Consider the following 20902-nt stretch of genomic DNA (forward strand, 5'->3'; position numbering starts at 1 on the left):
AAAGTCTATTTCTTCTTTAAATCTGAAGGAAAATTTCACAGTATACAGAATTCTAAGTTGGTGTTATTTTTCTACCAACGTGTTAAATATACTGCATTCTCTTCCTGCTTGCATGGTTTCTAATAAGTCAGATATAATTCTTATCTTTGTTTCTCTATAGTTAAGAATATTTTTCCCCTCTGGCTTCATTGAAAATTTTCTCTCTATCTTTGATATTCTGTAGTTTGAATATGATATACCTATGTGTAATTTACTTGGGATTTATTCTTCCTGGTATTCTTTGAGTTTCCTGAATCTATAGTTTAGTATCTAACATTAATTTGGGAGAAATTCTCAGTTCATAATTGCTTCAAATATTGTTTTGGCTGGGCGCAGTGGCTCACTCCTGTAATTTCAGCACTTCGGGAGGCTGAGGTAGGTGGATCACCTGAGGTCAGGAGTTTGAGACCAGCCTGGCCAACATGGTGAAACCGCGTCTTTACTAAAAATACAAAAATTAGTTGGGCGTGGTAGCAGGAGCCTGTTATCCCAGCTACTAGGGAGGCTGAGGCAGGAGAATCACTTGAATCCAGGAGGCAGAGGTTGCAGTGAGCTAAGATTACACCACTGCATTCCAGCCTGGGCAACAGAGTGAGATTCTGTCTCAAAAATAAAATACACACACACACACACACACACACACACACACACACACACACAGTTTTTGTTCCTTTCTCTCTTTCTGTAAGTTACATATTTTTCATTGTCCCGCAGTTCTTGAATATTTTGCTCCCCTTTTTTTGGGTCTTTTTTCTCTTTGCTTTTCAGTTTCTACTGAACATCCTCAAGCTCAGAGAATCTTTCCTCAGCTGTGTTTAGTCACCTCTAAAGATTGTGAATAGCAATCTTCATAGTATTTTTAATCTCTAGCATTTTTTTGACTCTTTCTCAGAATTTCCATCTGTCTTATTACATGCCATCTACTTTATCCATTGGAGCTTTCATTTATTTATTTTTCTTTTTTAGACGCATAGTCTCACTTTGTCACCCAGGCTGGAATGCAGTGACATGATCATAGCTCACTGTAGCCTCAAACTCCTGGGCTCAAGTGATCCTCCTGCCCCAGCTTTCTGAGCACCTGGGACTATAGACATGCACCACTGTGTCTGGGTATTTTTTGTAGTTTTTGTAGTGATTGGATCTCGCTGTATTCTGCAGGGTAGTCTCGAACTCCTAGCTTCAACTGATTTTCCTGCCTGGGCTTCCCAAATTGCTGGGGTTATAGGTGTGAGCCGTCATGCCCAGCTTATTTATTTATTTTTATTTTTATTTTTATTTTTGGAGATGGAGTCTCACTCTGTCACCCAGGCTGAAGTGCAGTGGCAGAATCTCGGCTTACTTTATCCTCTGCCTCCTAGGTTCAAGCTATTCTCCTATCGCAGCCTCCCGAGTAGCTGGGATTATAGGCATGCGCCACTATGCCCAGCTAATTTTTCATATTTTTAGTAGACGGAATTTCACCATGTTGGCCAGGTTGGTCTTGAAGTCCAAACCTCAGGTTATCCACCCACCTTGGCCTCCCAAAGTGCTGAGATTACAGGCATGAGCCACCATGCCCAGCTGGAAACAAATGTTTTTTTTTTTTTTTTTGAGACAGTCTTGCTCTGTCACTCAGGCTAGAGTGCAGTGGTGTGATCTCGGCTCATTGCACCTGTGCCTCCCATGTTCAAGCAATTCTCATGGCTCATCCTGCCAAGTAGCTGGGATTATAGGCATACGCCACCATGCCAGGCTAATTTTTGTATTCTTAGTCGAGTCAGTTTCACCATGTTGGTGAGGCTGGTCTTGAACTCCTGGCCTCTTATTTATTTTTTGAGACAGGGTCTCACTATATCACCCAGACTGGAGTGCAGTAATATAATTATAGCTCACTAGCCTCAAACCCCAGGTCCCCACTGATCCACCTGCCTCAGTCTCCCAAGTAGCTAGGACTACAACCACATGCTAGCCCACCCAGCTCATTTAAATTTTTTTTTTAGTTTTTAATTTAATTTAATTTAGTTTAATTTTGAGACAGGGTCTCACTTTGTTGCTCAGGCTGGAGTGCAGTCGCATGATCACTGCTCACTGCAGCCTTGACTTCTCCAGGCTCAGGGGATTCTCCTACCTCAGCCTCCTGAGTAGCTAGCACTACAGGTATATGCCACTATGGCCAGCTAATTTATGTATTTTTTGTAGAAAGAGGGTTTTGCCATGTTGCCCAGGCTGGTCTTGAACTCCTGCACTCAAGCAGTCCTTCCACCTCAGCCTCCCAATATGGTGGGATTATAGGTGTGAGCTACTATGCCTGGCGCCATTAGAGCTTTTATCATGTTAATCATAGTTGTTTTTAATTTCCACTCTGATAATTCTACCTTTCCTAAAATATCTGTGTCTGGTTCTAGTGCTGTTTGTTCAAACTATGTTTTGCCTTTTAGTATGCCTTGTATTTTTTTGTTGTTGTTGAAAGCCAGACATGATGTACTGAATAAAAAGAACTCTAGTAGCTAGGCCTTTCTTGATGTGGTGGTGAGGGGGTGTGGTGGGGTGGGGGGTAATATTCTACAGTCCTATGATTAGGTCTTGGTTTTTAAGTAAGCCTGTGCCCCTAGGCTGTGAACTACATAGTGCCTCTCAGTCTCCCCAACCTTCCACCTTAAATAGGACAGGATGGCTGGAGGTGTTTGGAGTTGGATATTTCCTTTCACCGAGGTCATTTAAGTGCTCATAAAACCTCAATAGGTTAGCCTCTGATAAGATAGTTTCTCTTAAAGGCAGGACTTGTTAAGAACAGAATGTTCTGGTGTATTTAAAAATGGTTAATTTTCCCCTGCGCAGTCTGATGCTAAAGGGGATTTTTTTTTTTTTATCTTCAGTGTAAGAGCATCATAAAGTTACAGGAGGTAAAAGGTGTGCCCAGAAATGATCTTTTCAGTATGCTAGTGCTGATGAGATTCATAGTTGCTGCTTCATAATAATTTATGAATCACAAGAAATTGAAGTATGAATCAGAATGGTAATTAATTGGTTTTCTTATGGGCATTCCTATGACTGAGATACTCAAGCTTCTTCCACAAGCAAACTTATCAGATTTTTTAAAAAACCAGATGCACTTGAGAGCTTTTGTATCAAAGAATGGAAAATCCTTGTGTGAAGCTGTCTCCATTCATAACAGAAAAACTTCCTTATGCCTGTACATTTTATATTGCCCTGATTCAGTGTTAAAAGTATAGTTGGCCGGGCGCGGTGGCTCAAGCCTGTAATCCCAGCACTTTGGGAGGCCGAGACGGGCGGATCACGAGGTCAGGAGATCGAGACCATCCTGGCTAACACGGTGAAACCCCATCTCTACTAAAAAATACAAAAAAAACTAGCTGGGCGAGGTGGCGGGCGCCTGTAGTCCCAGCTACTCGGGAGGCTGAGGCAGGAGAATGGCGGGAACCCGGGAGGCGGAGGTTGCAGTGAGCTGAGATCCGGCCACTGCACGCCAGCCTGGGCGACAGAGCGAGCCTCCGTCTCAAAAAAAAAAAAAAAGTATAGTTAAGTATTCTCAGATTCTGGTAATTGTGATTAAAAATAATTAAGACACCACTTATGGGATGATTATTCTGTACTAGGAACAATGAACAATGCTAAGCACTTAATCCTCACAAAATCTTTGTAGGTAAAGATGACTACATTTTGGTAAATTAGGAAGGTTACATGACTGACTTAGTCAAACTCACCCTCCAAGTTAGTAAAACGCAGAGGCAAGTTCCAATGCAGAGCTCTCTAGTCTGTTACAGTAGTTAGTCAGACATGTGTAGGGCAGGAGAGTCCCCCACCCCCAACCCAGGAATGTCAGGCTACCATCAGGTGATGGTCAGGCAGTTGTTACACCGATTCTGCAAAATAGTAATTGGTTGCAGCTGGCGCCAGGGAAAGGCAGTCTCCCAATAGATAGAAACACCTGAAACTAGTGATCAGCAGCTTCCTGATAAAGATCTCAGGAGCTGAGCGAATGGGCTCAATCAAGCATATGCACTAAGTGGCAAAATGCTAGAGTTTAACTGGTATATGGCCTCCTGAGAACATTTGACTGGTAAGAGAAAAACACCTCAGTTGAGCATGCATACAACTTCTGTAAACACACTGCACATGTGGCCCCACCCAAGTGCTGACAGGCCACTGTGCATGCAGGCAGCCCACCCCAAGGGAAGAATCAGGGGAGAAGGGACGTAAGACCCCAGAAGTATGCCAGGGTGTAAAACCACAAGTCAAAGGTCAAACTGTGCATGGGATTTCTCAAGTTGCTCACCTGACCCTCTTCCAAGTGTACTTTATTTCCTTTCATTATTCCCCTAAAGCTTTTTGATAAACTTTTACTCCTGCTCTAAAAGTTGTCTTGCTCTCTCACTCTGCCTTACGCTCCTCTGTCGAATTCTTTCTTCTGAGGAGGCAAGAACTGAGGTTGCTGCAGACCTGTATGGACTGGCCACTACTAACATATTTTGGTGCCACGTGACTAGGATACGTTCTGCTGCTAACAAGCCAACCACACATTTTATGAACTGTATCAGTTTTCTGGATAGCCCAGAACAAACCCTTCTAAGTTAACATGTTCTTTATTCTGATATGTTACAGTAAAATTAGTTACGAATGATTCAGTTTTAGCTTTGGCCAGTTAATAAATGTGATCAGTTTTCCATGAAATTTTATAATCTAGAATATTTTATTTTTTATTTTTAGAGACAGGATCTCACTCTGTTTCCCGTGCTGGAGTGCAGTGGTGCCATGATAACTCACTGCAGCCTTGAACTCCTGGCCTCAAGTGATCCTCCCACCTTAGCCTCTCAAGACACTGGGATTATAGGTGTGAGTCACTGTGCCTGGCGGTAGAATATTTTAAATGTGTAAAAGAAGTATAGAGAGTATTGTAATAAACACTCATTTTACCCATATGATGACTTCTAAGCATTGGCATAAGTCTGTTCTCCACAAAGAGATTCCTTTAAAACATAGACCAGTTGGGTCATTTTTCTTCTCAAAATTCTCTGATGGCTTCCCACATCTAAATTAAAGCTCAAAGTCCCAATGAGTCACCAGGCCTTACACCATCTGGCACCCCATTAACTCCCACCCTGTCTCCTCCCATTTTCCCTCTCATTACTGGTACTCCAGCTACATTTACCTTGTTATGTTTTCAAGATGCCAAGTGCTTTCCTATGTCAGCCTTTGTGCCTTCAGCTTTCTGTGTCTGAGTCACTCCTATCTCAGGATCAAGTGTAGCTGTAAGACAATGGGAGAAAAAAATAGACATTTATTTCTTTCGTGTTCAAGAAATATAGAAGCAGTCACTCCAAAGACAGTATAGCAATTTCATGGTTTCAAGCATCCACACTCCTTCTGTCTTGTTGCTTTGCCATATGTGACTTCCATTCTCAAAGTCATTTCACAGTCCAAGGTAGCCACAGGAACTCCATTCCCTGGGCTTGAATTGCAGCCAACAGGAAACAGGAAAAGGCAAAGAGCACTCTGTTTCTATGAAATGTCAGGTGAAAAAGGAAATGGAACATCTGACTTTTTGAAAATGTTTTTTAAAAATTCAAACCTTTGGCTGGGCATGGTGGCTTATGCCTGTAATCCCAGCACGTTGGGAGGCCGAGGCGGGCAGATCATGTGAGGTCAGGAGTTTGAGGCCAGTCTAGCCAACATGATGAAACCTCATCTCTATTAAAAATACAAAAATTAGCCAGGTGTGGTGGCACACACCTGTAGTCCCAGCTACTTGGGAGGCTGAGGCATGAGAATCGCTTGAATCCAGGAGGTGGAGGTTGCAGTGAGCCAAGATCAAGCACTCCAGCCTGGGCGACAGAGCCAGACAATGTCTCAAAATAAATAAATTAATTAATCAATTAATTAATTAATTCACACCTTTGCTATATGAAGTAAAATCCCATCTACCTTCATGGTAGCCTTAGAGGATATTAAGGTATTCTTTTCAACTAAATTTCTTTCTCACCAGCCTACTAGTAAAAATGCAGTTGAGCTTGATCTCACTGTATTGCCTCTGATCCAGGATAATTCAGATATTTTTTGTTTTAGCAACAAAAACCTTTTAAAAATTAATTGCATAACCACAATATATAATACTAATATATTTATTGATACAAGTACTTTATGTGCTAAAATTATAACTTTTGCTTATCAGGAAATTATACAATGAAAACAGTATTTCTAGCACAAAAACCTTGTGAGAAAGGTTTACTGATATCAGCTGTAGTAAGCCCCTGAAATTTATTTCTGCATTTGTTTTGATTGTACAATATTGAGAAAAAAAATCTCACTCATGGACTAGCAGTCAGAAATGATTTTAGGTTTTTGTGTTGTGTTGTTTTGTTCATCTTATAATTTTACAGTTCTGATTAAACAGACATGGCAAGAGAAGATTTATTCTGAGAAACAAATAAAAATGGCACAAATTAACATATATGTTCCCAATATGTTAAACTTCAGCATATAGTACGTGAGAAGGCATGGTAAATACGTTTTTATACAAATTCTTAAATGTTTTAAATAAATAATTATATATTTTTAATATATTTTGAAGGGGCACATTGTCACTTATTGGCTTTTAAAAAAATAGCTTTGGCTGGGCACGGTGGGATCATGCCTCTAATCCCAGCACTTCGGGAGGGAGACAGGAGAATAGCTTCAATCCAGGAGGCAGAGGTTACAGTGAGCCAAGATCGTGCCACTACACTCCAGCCTGGGCAACAGAGCAAGACTCTGTCAAAAAAAAAAAAAAAAAAAAAAAAAAAAAAGGCCAGACATGGTGGCTCATGCCTGTAATCCCAGGACTTTGGGAGACCGAGGCAGGTGGATCACCTGAGGTCAGGAGTTTGAGACCAGCCTAGCCAACCTGGTAAACCCCGTCTCTACTAAAAATACAAAAATTAGCTGGGTGTGGTGGTGGGCACCTGTAATCCCAGCTACTCAGGAGGCTGGGGCAGGAGAATCACTTGAACCTGGGAGGCGGAGGTTGCAGTGAACCAAGATTGTACCACTGCACTCCAGCCTAGGCCTGGGTGACAGAGTGAGACTCCGTCTTAAAAAAAAAAAAAAAAAAAAAAAGAAGGAAAGAAAAACCAAATAGCTTCACTGAAATTAGGTCTCAAAATTTTCACCTCTTGTAAGTATACAATCCGGTGACTTTAAATAAATATATAGAATAGTATAGTCATTACCAATCCAATTTAAGGACATTTCTATCGCCCCAAAAAGATTCCTCAGGTCCATTTGTAGTCATTTTTCTTTCCCATCCAAACCCCAGACAACTTTCTTTTTTTTCTTTTTTCTTTTCTTTTTTTTTTTTTTTTTTTTTTTTGTACTTTAAGTTCTAGGGTACATGTGCATAACGTGCAGGTTTGTTACATATGTATACTTGTGCCATGTTGGTGTGCTGCACCCATCAACTCGTCAGCACCCATCAATTTATTATTTATATCATGTATAACTCCCAATGCAATCCCTCCCCCCTCCCCCCTCCCCATGATAGGCCCCAGTGTGTGATGTTCCCCTTCCCGAGTCGAAGTGATCTCATTGTTCAATTCCCACCTATGAGTGAGAACATGCGGTGTTTGGTTTTCAGTTCTTGTGACAGTTTGCTAAGAATGATGGTTTCCAGCTGCATCCATGTCCCTACAAAGGACGCAAACTCATCCTTTTTTATGGCTGCATAGTATTCCATGGTGTATATGTGCCACATTTTCTTAATCCAGTTCTTTTTTTTTTTTTTTTTGAGACAGTTTTGCTTGATGCCCAGGCTGGAGTGCAGTGGCGCGATCTCAGCTCACCGAAACCTCTGCCTCCCGAGTTTAAGTGATTCTCATGCCTCAGCCTCCTCAGCTTCCTAAGTAGCTGGGACTACAGGCATGCGCCACCACGCCCAGCTAATTTTTTGTATTTTTTTTTTTTTTTTTTTTGAGACGGAGTCTCGCTCTGTCGCCCAGGCTGGAGTGCAGTGGCCGGATCTCAGCTCACTGCAAGCTCCGCCTCCCGGGTTCACGCCATTCTCCTGGCTCAGCCTCCCGAGTAGCTGGGACTACAGGCGCCCGCCAGGTCGCCCGGCTAGTTTTTTGTATTTTTAGTAGAGACGGGGTTTCACCATGTTAGCCAGGATGGTCTCGATCTCCTGACCTCGTGATCCGCCCGTCTCGGCCTCCCAAAGTGCTGGGATTACAGGCTTGAGCCACCGCGCCCAGCCAATTTTTTGTATTTTTAATAGAGACGGGATTTTGTCATGTTGCCCAGGCTGGTCTCCAATACCTGAGCTCAGGTAATCTGCCTACCTCGGCTTCCCAAAGCTCCAGACAACTTTCTAGCTATAAAGATTTGCCTTTCTGCATGTTTCATTAAATGGAATCCTATAATTGCTTTGTACTTTTCTTTTATTATACTTAGCATTTGTTGAGGTTTATCCATCTTGTAGCATGAATTAGTACTTCATTAATTTTGATTGCTGAACGATTTTTTATTGTATGAATATACCACATTTTGTTTATTTACTTATCAGTTGATGGGTATATTCAGATTTCCAATTTTTAGCTGTTATGGATAATGCTACTGTGAAACATTCGCTTCCAGCCCTTTCTGTAAACATAGGCTGTCATTTCTCTTGGACAGATTCTGAGAAATGAATTTGCTGATTCATATGTTAAACATAGGTTTCGCTTTTAAAGAAACTGCCAAACTATTTTCCAAAGTGATTTTATCATTTTTAAATTCCTACCAGCAATGTATGAGGATTCCAATTTCTCCACCTCATCTCGCCAGCAGTTGTTACTGTAGGTCTTTTTGATTACAGCTATTTTAGTGGGTGTGAAGTGGGATCTCATTATGGTTTGAATTTGTATTTACCTAATGGCTAATGATGCCAAGCATCTTTTCATGTACTTTTTGGCCATTCATATATCTTAGGTGAAATATCTTTGTAAATTTTTGCCCTTTTTTTTTTTTTTTTTTTTTTTGAGACGGAATTTTGCCCTGTCACCCAGGCTGGAGTGCAGTGGTGCGATCTCGGCTCACTGCAAGTTCCGCCTTCGGGGTTCACGCCATTCTCCTGCCTCAGCCTCCAGAGTAGCTGGGACTACAGGCGCCGGACTCCACTCCTGGCTAATTTTGTTTTTGTATTTTTAGTGGAGACAGGCTTTCACCGTGTTAACCAGGATGGTCTCAATCTCCTGACCTCATGATTCGCCCACCTCGGCCTCCCAGAGTGCTGGGACTACAGGCGTGAGCCACCACGCCCGGCCAATTTTTGCCCTTTTTTAAACTGAGGTATTTGTTTTGGTATTGAGTTGTAATGGTTCTTTATATAATCCGGATAAAAATTGTTCCTCTAGCCTGTACGTTTAGAAAAGGCCACATGCAATATTTACATTTTAAATTTAGTTTACAGATGGAACTAAAAATGTATACATGCTGTATATATTTTTACTTGTGGGAAAAATTCTATACTATGGATATAAGTTATCTGATATTTGATTTGTAAATATTTTCTCTCAGTCTGTGGCTCGTTTTTTCATTTTCTTAATGGTTAAAATATATTTTAGAAACGATATTTCCACGAAAGTCTTGGAGTCCCTAAATCCTCTACTTAGTAACCTAGGCTTATCAGAACGCAGTCTGAAATCGACTGCAAGTGTTTCAGCAGCCTTTAAATTCAGCAAGCTGAGTAACTTATCTTCAAGGGAATCGTGCACTGGTGGAATTGGAAGGGCCTTTGCAATTAACCAGATGCCTCCTAATTTTGTAAATAGACTCCTGGATATTTGAATGACTTAACTACAATTCCTATACGCCAGGTTTTATAGAGCATTTCTGAAGGCCCACAGCTTGGATGTGAGGTCAAACAGAGACTAGTGACTGATGAGTTCAGCTAGGACAGGGGTATAAAGTGAGAAAATCAGTATTTCCTGTTGGCACTAGAGATTTATTTGCTGGCTGAAGATAAAGGAGAGTAGGCATCAAAAAGAAGGAAGGAAGAACTCTGAACTCTATAAAAACAGGCTTTAATAATAGAAATCTACCTCAAAGACTGTTTTAAAAAGAAAAAAGAAACCCAACAAACAAGAACTCTTGCAGTTAAGGGAACTGTGTTCAGTATATAAGGGGTGACTTTGCATATTTGCCTCAAATCACCCCATGCCTTCTTTGCATTTATGACTCATGTACATTTATTTTTGTATAGCCCTTTAAACTAACCTCATTCATTCATACCCCTTTAAACTACATTCTTTCATTCATTAACAATGTACTGTTCTTTTTAATGATAAAAAATCCTAAATAGGAATAGAAGGAAACTTCTTCAGCATGATAAAGACCATATATGAAAAACCCACGGCTAACTTTATATCAATGGTACCATCAAACTGAAAGTTTTTCCCTTAAGATTATTAACAAGTGCCTGATTTGCCACTTACATTCAACATGGTATTAGCAATTGTAGCCAGAGAAATTAGGCAACAAAAATAAAGGCATTTAAATTGGAAAGAGCAAGTACAATTATCTCTGTTCACAGATGTTGTAATCTTCTTTGTTGAAAACCTTAAAGATTCCACACATGAAAATTAGAGCCAATAAACAAATTCAGCAAAATGGAGGCATGCAAAATCAACAAAGAAAAATCAGTTGCATTTTATTTTATTTATTTATTTATATATATTTTTAGATACAGGGTCTCACTCTGTTGTCCAGGCTAGAGTACAGTGGCATGATCATAACTCACTGCAGCCTTGAACTCCTTGGCTCAGGTGAGTCTCCTGCCTCAGCCTCCCGAGTAGCTGAGAATACAGGCATGTGCCACCACATCCAGCTCATTTTTAAATTTTTTGTAGAGACGGTGTCTTACTATGTTGCCCAGACTGGTCTCAAGCTCCTGATCCTCCCTCCTTGACCTAGGTGTGAGTCATTGCACCTGGCCTGGTTGCATTTTATACTCTAACAACGAATAATCAATCCAAAAAGGAAACTAAGAGAACAACTCAAGTCATAATATCATCAAAAAGAGTAAAATACTTATAAATACATTTAACCAAGGAGTTACAAGATTTGTGTACTGCAAACTTCAAAACATTGCAGAAAGAGATTGAAGAAAATATAAATGAATATGAAGACATCCCGTGTTCATGAATTGAAAGATATAATACTGTGTTTTTGTTGTTGTTTAGACAGGGTCTTGCTTCTGTCACCCAGGCTGGAGTCCAGTGGTATAATCTTGGCTCATTGCAGCCTCTGCTTCCCAGGTTCAGGTGATTCTCCTACCTCAGCCTCCTGAGTAGCTGGGATTACAGGCATGCACCACCAAGACCAGCTAATTTTTGTATATTTTGTAGAGACTGGTTTTGCCATGTTGCCCAGGCTGGTCTTGAACTCCTGAGCTCAAGTAATCTGCCTGCCTCAGCCTCTCAAAGTGCTGGGATTACAGGCAGGAGCCACTGCACAGCCTGGAAGATCTAAAATTGTTAGAATGACAATACTACCCAACAGAGTCTACAGATTCAATGCAATCCTATCTAGCTCCCAAGGCCAGTTTCTGTAGAAACAGAAAAACCCATTCTAAAATTCAAGTGAATTGTAAGGGACTCTGAATAGCCAAAATAATCTTGAAAAGGAAGAACAAAATTGGAAGTCTCACACTTCCTGATTTTAAATCTTATTACAAAGTTATGACTGGGTATGGTGGCTCACGCTTCTAATCTCAGCACTTTGGGAGGCCAAAGTGGAAGGATCAGGAGTTTGTGACCAGTCTGGGCAACATAGTGAGACCCTATCTCTATTAAATTAGAAAAAAAAAAAAAAAACAAAGTTAATTGTAATTAAAATAGTGTCGTATGGGCATAAGGACAGATGTTTAGACCAATACAATAGAATAAAGAGCCCAGAAATAAACCTTTGCATACATGGGCAATTGATTTTCAACTAACGTGCCAAGACTAATTCAGTCGGGAAAGGATAGATGTTTCAACATATGAGGCTGGGAAAACTGGATAGCCACATATGAAAGAAAAAAGTTGGACCCTTACCTTATATAGTATTATATACAAAAATGATCAAAAACCTAAATCTAAGACTTAAACTTATGAAACTCTTACAAGAAAACATAAGAGAAAATGACATTTGATTTGGCAATGCTTTTTAGGCTATGACACTGTTGCTTATTTTACAGGATGCTTTCCCTCCCCAACCCATGACCACACATGCCAATAGCAATCCCAGATATTATTATGACTAAAAATGCCACTGGACATTTCCAAACATCCTGCCTGTAGTTGAAATCACTATAAGATACAAAAGATATTTTTGTGTGTTGTTAATGGCAAATTTTCAGAGATTGGTAAGAAACTGCCCCATTTTGGTAGGGTGTCTTCTCTATCCACTCTTCTTAGTACAAATTGTTAAATTAGCTCATCCCTTTAATATAATTTTTAATGTTTGTGGGTACATTGTAGGTATATGTATTTATGGGGTACATGAGATATTTTGACACAGGCATACAATATGTAATCATCACATCAGGTTAAATGAGATATCCATCACCTCAAGGGTTTATCCTTTATTTTTCTTTTTTTCGAGAGGGAGTCTTGCTCTGTTGCCCAGGCTGGAGTGCAGTGGCTTGATCTTGGCTCACTGCAACCTCCGCCTCCCGGGTTCAAGCAATTCTCCTGCCTCAGCCTCCTGAGTAGCTGGGATTAGAGGCGCCCGCCCCCACACCTGGCTAATTTTTGTATTTTTAGTAGAGATGGGGTTTCACCATGTTGGCCGGGCTGGTCTTGAACTCCTGACCTCAAGAGATCCACCTGCCTCGGCCTCCCAAAATTCTGGGATTACAGGAGTGAGCCACTGCGCGTGGTCAACATTTATCCTTTCTTTGTGTCACAGGCAACCCAATTATACTTTTTTAGTTAGTTTAAAATGTACAATAAATTACTATTGCCTGTAATCACCCAGTTGTGCTATACTAGATCTTACTCATTCCATCTAACTATATTTTTGTACCCATTAACCAGCCCCACTTCTCCCCTGCCATAGTACCTTCCCAGTCTCTGGTAACCACCTTTTTTTTTGAGACAGTGTCTCTCTCTATCTCCCAGGCTGGAGTTCAGTGGCGCAGTCTCAGTTCACTGCAACCTCTGCCTCCTGGGTTCAAGCAATTCTCCCTGCCTCAGCATCCCAAGGAGCTGGGATTACAGGCACCCGCCACCATGCCCGGCTAAATTTTTATACTTTTGGTAGAGACAGGATTTCACCATGTTAGCTAGGCTTGTCTCAAACTCCTGACCTCAAGTGATCTGCCTGCCTCAGCTTCCCAAAATGCTGGAATTACAGGCACAAGCCACTGACCGTGCTTATAACCACCATTTTGAAAAATATAATAGAGATGGAGTCTCACTATGTTGCCCAGGCTGGTCTCAAACAGACTCAAGAGATTCTCCCACATCAACCTCCCAAAGTGTTGGGGTTACAGGCATAAGCCACTGTGCCTGGCCCCTAACCACCATTCTACTCTATCTCCATGAGTTCACTTGTTTTGATATTTTAGCTCATGCAAGCAAGTGAAAACATGAGAAGTTTGTCTTTCTGTGCCTGGCTTATATCACTTGACATAATGACCTTCAATTCCATTTATTTTGTCGCAGATGCCAGGATCTACTTTTTTTTATGGCTGAATAGTATTCCGTTGTGTGTAAGTACCACATTTTCTTTATCCATTCATCTGCTGATGGACACTTAGGCTGTTTCTAAATCTTGGTTATTCTGAATAGTGCTGTAATATAAACATGGGAGTGCAGATATCTCTTTGTCATACTGATTTCCTTTTTTGGGGGTATATACCAAGCAGTGGGATTCCTGGATCATATGTAAAGTTCTATTTTTAGTTTTTTGAGATACCTCCAAACTATTCTCCGTAGTAGTTGGACTAATATATATTCCCACCAACAGTGCACAAGGGTTCCCTTTTCTCCCTTCACATTCTTGACAGCATTTGTTATTGCCCGTCTTTTGGATGAAAACTGTTTTAACTGGGATGAGATGATATCTCATGATAGTTTTGATTTGCATTTCTCTGATCAATGATAATGAGTACCTTTTCATGTACCTGTTTGCCATTCGTATGTCTTCTTACGAGAAATGTCTGTTCAGCTATTTTGGCCATTTTAAAATTGGATTATTAGTTTTTTTAATAGACTTTTTTCAGTTCCTTATACATTCTGGTTATTAATCCCTTGTCAGATGGGTAGTTTACAGATATTTTCTCCCATTAATGTGGTTCTGTGGTTTTTCTCCTCACTTTGTTGATTGTTTTCTTAGCTGTGTGGACGTCTTTAACTTGATGTGATCCCATTTATCCATTTTTGCTTTAGTCGTCTGTGCTCATGGGGTATTACTCAAAAAAACTGGACAACAGTTCAATATCCTGGAGATCTTCCTCAATGTGTTCTTTTAGTAGATTCATAGTTTGAGTTTTGTTTTGTTTTGACAGAGTTTCACTCTTGTTGCCCAGGCTGGAGTGCAGTGGCATGATCTCAGCTCACCGCAACCTCTGCCTCCTGAGTTCAAGAAATTCTCCCTCAGCCCCGTGAGTAGCTGGGATTACAGGTGCCCACAACCATGCCCAGCTAATTTTTTGTATTTTTAGCAGAGATAGGGTTTCATCATGTTGGCCAGGCTGGTATCAAACTCCCAACTTCAGGTGATCCACCCGTCTTGGCCTCCCAAAGTGTAGGGATTACAGGTGTGAGCCACCTTGCCCAGCCATGAGGTCTTAATATTTAAGTTTTTAATCCATTTTGATTTGATATTTGTTTATGGTAAGGAATAGGGGTCTAGATTCATTCTTCTGAATATAGATACCCTGTTTTCCTAGCATCATTTATTGAAGAGATATTCTTTTCCCAGTGTATGTTCTTGGGACCTTTGTCAAAAATGAGTTCACTATAGATGTATGGAATTGTTTCTGGGTTCTCTATTCTGTTCCACTGGTCTGTGTGTCTGTTTATATGCCAGTACCTTCCATTTTGGTTATTATAGCTCTGTACTATAATTTGATGTCAGCTAATGTGATTTTTCTGGTTTTGTTCTTTTTGCTTAGGATGGCTTTGCCTATTGTGTGTCTTTTGAGGTTCCATATAAATTTTAGAATTTGTTTTTCTGTTCTTATGAAGAATGCCATTGGTATTTTGATGAGGATTGCATTGAATCTGTACATTTCTTTGGGTAATGTGACATTTTAACAACAATGATTCTTCCAATCTATGAACATGGAATGTCTTTCCATTTTTGATGTCCTCTTCAATTTCTTTCATTGCTATTTTATCACTTACATTGTAAAGATATTTTACTCCTTTGATTAATTTCGAGGTACTTTATTTTATTTGTAGCTATTGTAAATGGGATTACTTTCTTGATTTTTTAGATTGTTTGCTACTGACATATAGAAATGCTACTGATTTTTTGTATGTTGATTTTGTATCCTGAAATTTTAGGATGCAACTATTAGGTCAGTTCTAATAGTTTTTTGCTGGAGTCTTTAGTTTTTCCAAATATGAGATCATATCATCTGCCAGCAAAGATAAATTTGACTTCCTCCTTTTCAGTTTGGATGCCCTTTATTTTTTTCTCTTATCTGATTGCTCTAAATAGGACTTCCAGTACTATGTTGAACAACAGTGGTGAAAGTGGACATCCTTGTTTTGTTCCAGATCTTAGAGAAAAGGCTTCCAATTTCTCCCCATTCAGTATGATACTAGCTGTGGGTCTGTTATATATGGGTTTTATTATGTTGAGGAATATTCTTTCCATACCTAGTTTTTTGGAGATTTTTATCATGAAGGGATGTTGAATGTTAGCAAGTTTTTTTTCAGCTTCAATTGAAATAATCATGTCTTTGTCCTTCATTCTGTTGATATGATGTATGACATTAATGGATTTATATATGTTGAACAATCTTTGCATCACTGAGATAAATTCTACTTGGTTATGATAAATGATGTTTTTGATGTATTGTTGAATTTGATTTGCTAGTATTTTGTTAAGGATTTTTTCATCAATGTTCATCAGCGATACTGGCTTGTAGTTTTCTTTTTTTTGATGTGTCTTTGTCTGGTTTTGGCATCAAAGTAACCCTGGCCCCATAGGATGAGTTTGGAATTATTCCCCCTTCCTCTATTTTTTGGAAGCGTTTTGGTAGAATTGGCATTTTTCCTGAAATGTTTGCTAGAATTCAGCAGTGAAGTCATTAGGTTCTGAGTTTTTCTTTGCTAAGAGACTTTTTATTATGGCTTCAATCTTATTACTTGTTATTCGTCTGTTCACATTTTGGATTTCATTATGGTTCATTCTTAGTAGGTTGTGTATTTCTAGTAGGAATTTATTTCTTTTAGGTTTTCCAATTTATTCTCATATAATTGCTTATAGTGACTCTAATGATCCTTTGAATTTCTGCAGTATCAGTTGTTGTGTCTCCTTTCTCATCTCTGATTTTATTTGTTTTTCACTTTTTTTCTTCATTAGTCTAGCTAAAGGTTTGTCAATTTGTTTTTAAAACACCAACTTTCAGTTTCATTGATTTTGTCTATTGTTTTCTTTGTTTCAGTTACATTTATTTTGCTCTGATCTTCATAATTTCTCTTCTTCTACCAATTTTGGGTTTGGTTTGCTCTCCCTCTCCTAGTTCTTTAAGATGCATAGTTTGGTTGTTTATTTGAAGTTTTTCTACTTTTTTTTTTGAGACGGAGTCTCACTGTGTGGCCCAGGTGGGTGTGCAGTGGTGTGATATTGGCTCACTGCAACCTCTGCCCCCTGGGTTCAAGCGATTCTCCTACCTCAGCCTCTTGAGCAGCTGGAACTACAGGTGCCCGCCACCACGCCCAGCTAATTTTTTGTGTTTTTAGTAGAGACGGGCTTTCACCGTGTTAGCCAGAATGGTCTCGATCTCCTGACCTTGTGATCTGCCCACTTCGGCCTCCCAAAGTGCTAGGATTACAGGCGTGAACCACCACGCCTGGCTGTTTTTCTACTTTTTTGTGTAGTGCATATATAAACTTCCGTCTTAGCACTCCTTTTGCTGTATCCCATAGGTTTTGCTATGTTGTATTTTCATTATCATTTGTTTCAAGAAAATTTTTGATTTTCTTATTAGTTTCTTCATTGACCCACTGGTCATTCAGGAGCCTGTTGTTTAATTTCCATGTATTTGTATAGTTCCAAAATTCCTCTTGTTGTTGATTTCTAGTTTTATTCCATTTTGTTCAGAAAAGATATTTGATGTAATTTTGATTTTTTTTTTTTTTTTTTTTTTAATTTTTAAAGACTTGCTTTGTGGCCTAACATATGGTCTATCCTTGAGAAAGATCCATGGCTGAAGAGAAGAATCTGTATTCTGTAGCTGTTGGATAAATATTCTATAAATATCTATTGGTTTCATTTGGTGTATTGTGCAGATTAAGTTCAATTTTTCTTTGTTGATTTTCTGTCTGGAAGATCTGTCCAATGCTGAGAGTCGGGTGTTGAAGTCTCCAGCTATTATCATATTAGAGTGTATTTCTGTCTTTAGCTCTAATAGTATTTGCTTTTTATATTTGGGTGCTATAGTGTTGGGTACATACATGTTTACAATTGTTATATCTTCTTGCTGAATTTACTCCTTTATCTTTATATAATCGTCTTTTTGAATTTTTTGTCTTACATATATATAGCTACATCTTCTCTTTTTAGGTTTCTATTGGTATGGAGTGTTTTTTCCCATTTCTTTATTTTCAGTTTATGTGTGTCTGTACAGGTGAAGTGTGTTTCTTGCACTCAACAGATCATTGAGTTTTCTTTTTAATCCATTTGATGACTCTATATCTTTTTATTGGAGAATTTGGTCCATTTGCATTCAATGTTATTATTGATAAGGACTTAGTCCTGTCATTTTGTTATTTGTTTTATGGTGGTGGTTGTTTTTTTCTTATCTTCCTTACATTCTTTCTTTTAGTGAAAGTGATTTTCTCTGGCAATATGTTTTAATTTCTTTTTGTTTTTTTTGTGTATGTGTTGTATCTTTTTTGATTTGAGGTTAGTATGAGGCTTGTAAATAATATATACATTTTGACACAGGGTCTCACTCGGTCACCCAGGCTGTAGTGCAGTGGTATAATCACAACTACCCGCAACCCCAACCTCCCAGGCTGAAGTGACCTTCTTACCTCAGCCTTCTGATTAGCTGGGAGCACAGACGTGCACCACCACACCAGGCTATTTCTTTTATTTTTTGTAGGTATGGGGTCTCCCTCTGTTGCTTAGGCTGATCTTGAACTCTTGGGCTCAAGCAATCCTTCTGCCTCAGCCTCCTAAAGTGCTGGAATTACATACATGAGTCACCATGCCTGACTTCAGATAATATAGCCCATTATTTTAAACTGATGACAACTTAACACTGATTGCATAAACAAACTAACAAGCAAAAACTAATAAAAATGCTACACTTAACTTTATCCCCTCACTTTTTAGCTTTTTGTTTTTTTTTCTATTTATGTCTTATTGGACTTTTTATGTCTTGAAAAGTTGTTGTAGTTAATTTCATTGGTTTATCTTTTAGTCATTCTACTCAAAATATGAGTAGTTTACACTTTGCAATTACGGTGTTATAATATTCTATGGTTTTCTGTGTACTTATTATTACCAGTGAGTTTTGTACTTTCAGGTGATTTCTTATTGCTCATTAACATTCTTTTCTTGTTTTCCTTATTTACTATTTATTTTGAGACAGGGTCTCACTCTATTAGCCAGGTTAGGGTACAGTGGCATGATCTCCGCTTACTGCAACCTATACCTTCTGGGCTAAAGTGAGCCCCAACCTCAGCCTCCTGAGTAGCTAGCTGCTATTACAGATGTACACCATCATTTCCATAAAAAGTTTAAAAATTTTTAAATTTTTTTTGTAGAGACAAGGTCTCACTATATTTTCCAGGCTGGTCTTGAACTCCTGGGCTCACACAATTCTCCTGCCTTGGCCTCTCATGTGCTGGGATTATAGGCATGAGCCACTGCACCTGGCCAACGTTTTTTTCTTTCAGATTACAGTACTCCCTTTATCGTTTCTTGTAGGATAGGCCTGGTATTGATGAAATTCCTCAGCTTTTGTTTATCTCAAGAAGTCTTTATTTTTCCATATTTGAAGGATACTTTCTCTAGACATACCATCCTAGGATCCAAGTTCTTTTCCTTTAGCACTTTAAATATGTCATGTTACTCTCTCCTGGCCTGTAGATTTCCAATGAAAAGTCTGCTGCCAGGAATATTGGAGCTCCATTGTATGTTACTTATTTCCTTTCTCGTGCTGCTTTTAGGATCCTTTCTCTTTGACCTTTGGAAGTTAGATTATTAAATATCTTGAGGTAATCTTATTTGGGTTAAATCTGCTTGGTGTTCTGTTCTTTTACTCGAATATTGGTATTTTTCTCTAGTTTTGGAAAGTTCTTTGTTATTGTCCCTTTGAATAAAGTTCTAACCCCCTCTCTACCTCCTTTTTAAGGCCAATAACTCTTAGCTTTGCCCCTTTCAGGCTATGTTCTAGATTTTGTCAGCATGCTTCATTCTTTTTTATTCTTTGTGTGTGCACGTGTTCTCTGCTTGTGTATTTTCAAATAGCCTGTCTTCAAGCTCACTAGTTATGTCCCTGCTTGATCAATTCTGCTATTAAAATACTCTGATGTATTATTCAGTATGTCAGTTGCATTTTTCAACTCCATAATTTCTGTTCGATTCATTTTAGTTATTTCGATTGTTTTGTTACATTTTTAGGACTCTGATTCCTATAAATAGGATTGTAAATTGCTTCTTTTTGTTATCTTAAATTTCACAGAATTTCCTGAAAACAGCTATTTTGAATTATCTGTTTGAAAGAAAGGTCATCTTTCTTTCCATCTTTCTTTTGCTCTGTCTCTCCATGATTTGTCTTTGGTGCCTTATTTAGTTCATTTGGTGAGGTCATGTTTTCCCGGATGGTTTTGATACTTGCGGGTGTTCATCAGCACCTGAGCATTGAAGATAAGTATTTAGTCTTTGTAGTCTTTGTAGTCTGGGCCTGTTTCTACCTATCCCTCTTGGGAAGGCTTTCCAGGGTACGGTGGGAATTGGGTGTTGTAATCTAAATTTTTTGTCACTGTAGTCATATCTGTATTAGGGGGCACCCCAAGCCCTATTGCGCTGTGGCTCTTGCAGACTCACAGAGATAAAATCTGGTGGTCTCGGATAAGATGCAGAAGAATTCTTTGAATTACCAGGCAGAGATCCTTGTTCTCTTCCTTTACTTTCTCCCAAACAAAAGGAGTATCTCTCTCTGTGCTCAGCCACCTGGAGCTAGGAGAGGGGTAACACAAGCATCCCTGTGGCCACCACCACTGGGACTGCACTAGGTCAGACCTAAAGCCAGCATAGCACTGGGCATTGCCTAAGGCCCATGGTAATTACTGCCTGTCTGCCACCTATGTTCACTCAAGGTGTTAGGGCTCGATAATCAGCAGGTGGTGAAGTCAGCCGTGCTTATGTCCTTCCCTTCAGGGCAGCAAGTTCTCCCTGTTCTGGGCAGGTCCATAGATGTCATCTGGGAGCCAGGGACTGCAGTTGGAAACCTCAGGAATCTACCAGGTTCTGTATTCCACTGAGGCTGAGCTGGAACCCAAGCAATAAGACAAAGTCCTTCGCACTTTCCTCTCATTTCCACAAGCAGAGGAGTCTCTCCCTATTGTCCAGTACTGTCCCAGGCCTGTGGCAAGTCCTTCCTGCCCCAGGGTTCTTCAGTCACAGCTTGTATTGAATTGCTGCTAGGTTTGGGACTCTCCCTTCAGGCAGTGGGCTC

At 39.6% G+C, this 20902-nt stretch overlaps 1 protein-coding gene across 2 annotated transcripts in view; it reads left to right on the forward strand.

Annotated features, from left to right (window-relative positions):
• The window catches only part of ABCG2 (ATP binding cassette subfamily G member 2 (Junior blood group)), a 140558-nt gene that overhangs the window by 34002 nt on the left and 85654 nt on the right, over positions 1-20902 (forward strand). The window contains exon 1 of one of the 2 annotated variants that reach the window (XM_030918648.1): positions 13728-13744. The exons of the other annotated variant lie outside the window; for it this stretch is intronic. The gene's annotated coding sequence lies outside the window, so the exon portion shown is untranslated. Of the gene's footprint in view, positions 1-13727; positions 13745-20902 lie in introns of those variants that run through there. 2 annotated transcript variants of the gene reach the window in all.

This window comes from Rhinopithecus roxellana, chromosome 2 (assembly GCF_007565055.1).
Source record: "Rhinopithecus roxellana isolate Shanxi Qingling chromosome 2, ASM756505v1, whole genome shotgun sequence".
Classification (NCBI taxonomy): domain Eukaryota; kingdom Metazoa; phylum Chordata; class Mammalia; order Primates; family Cercopithecidae; genus Rhinopithecus; species Rhinopithecus roxellana.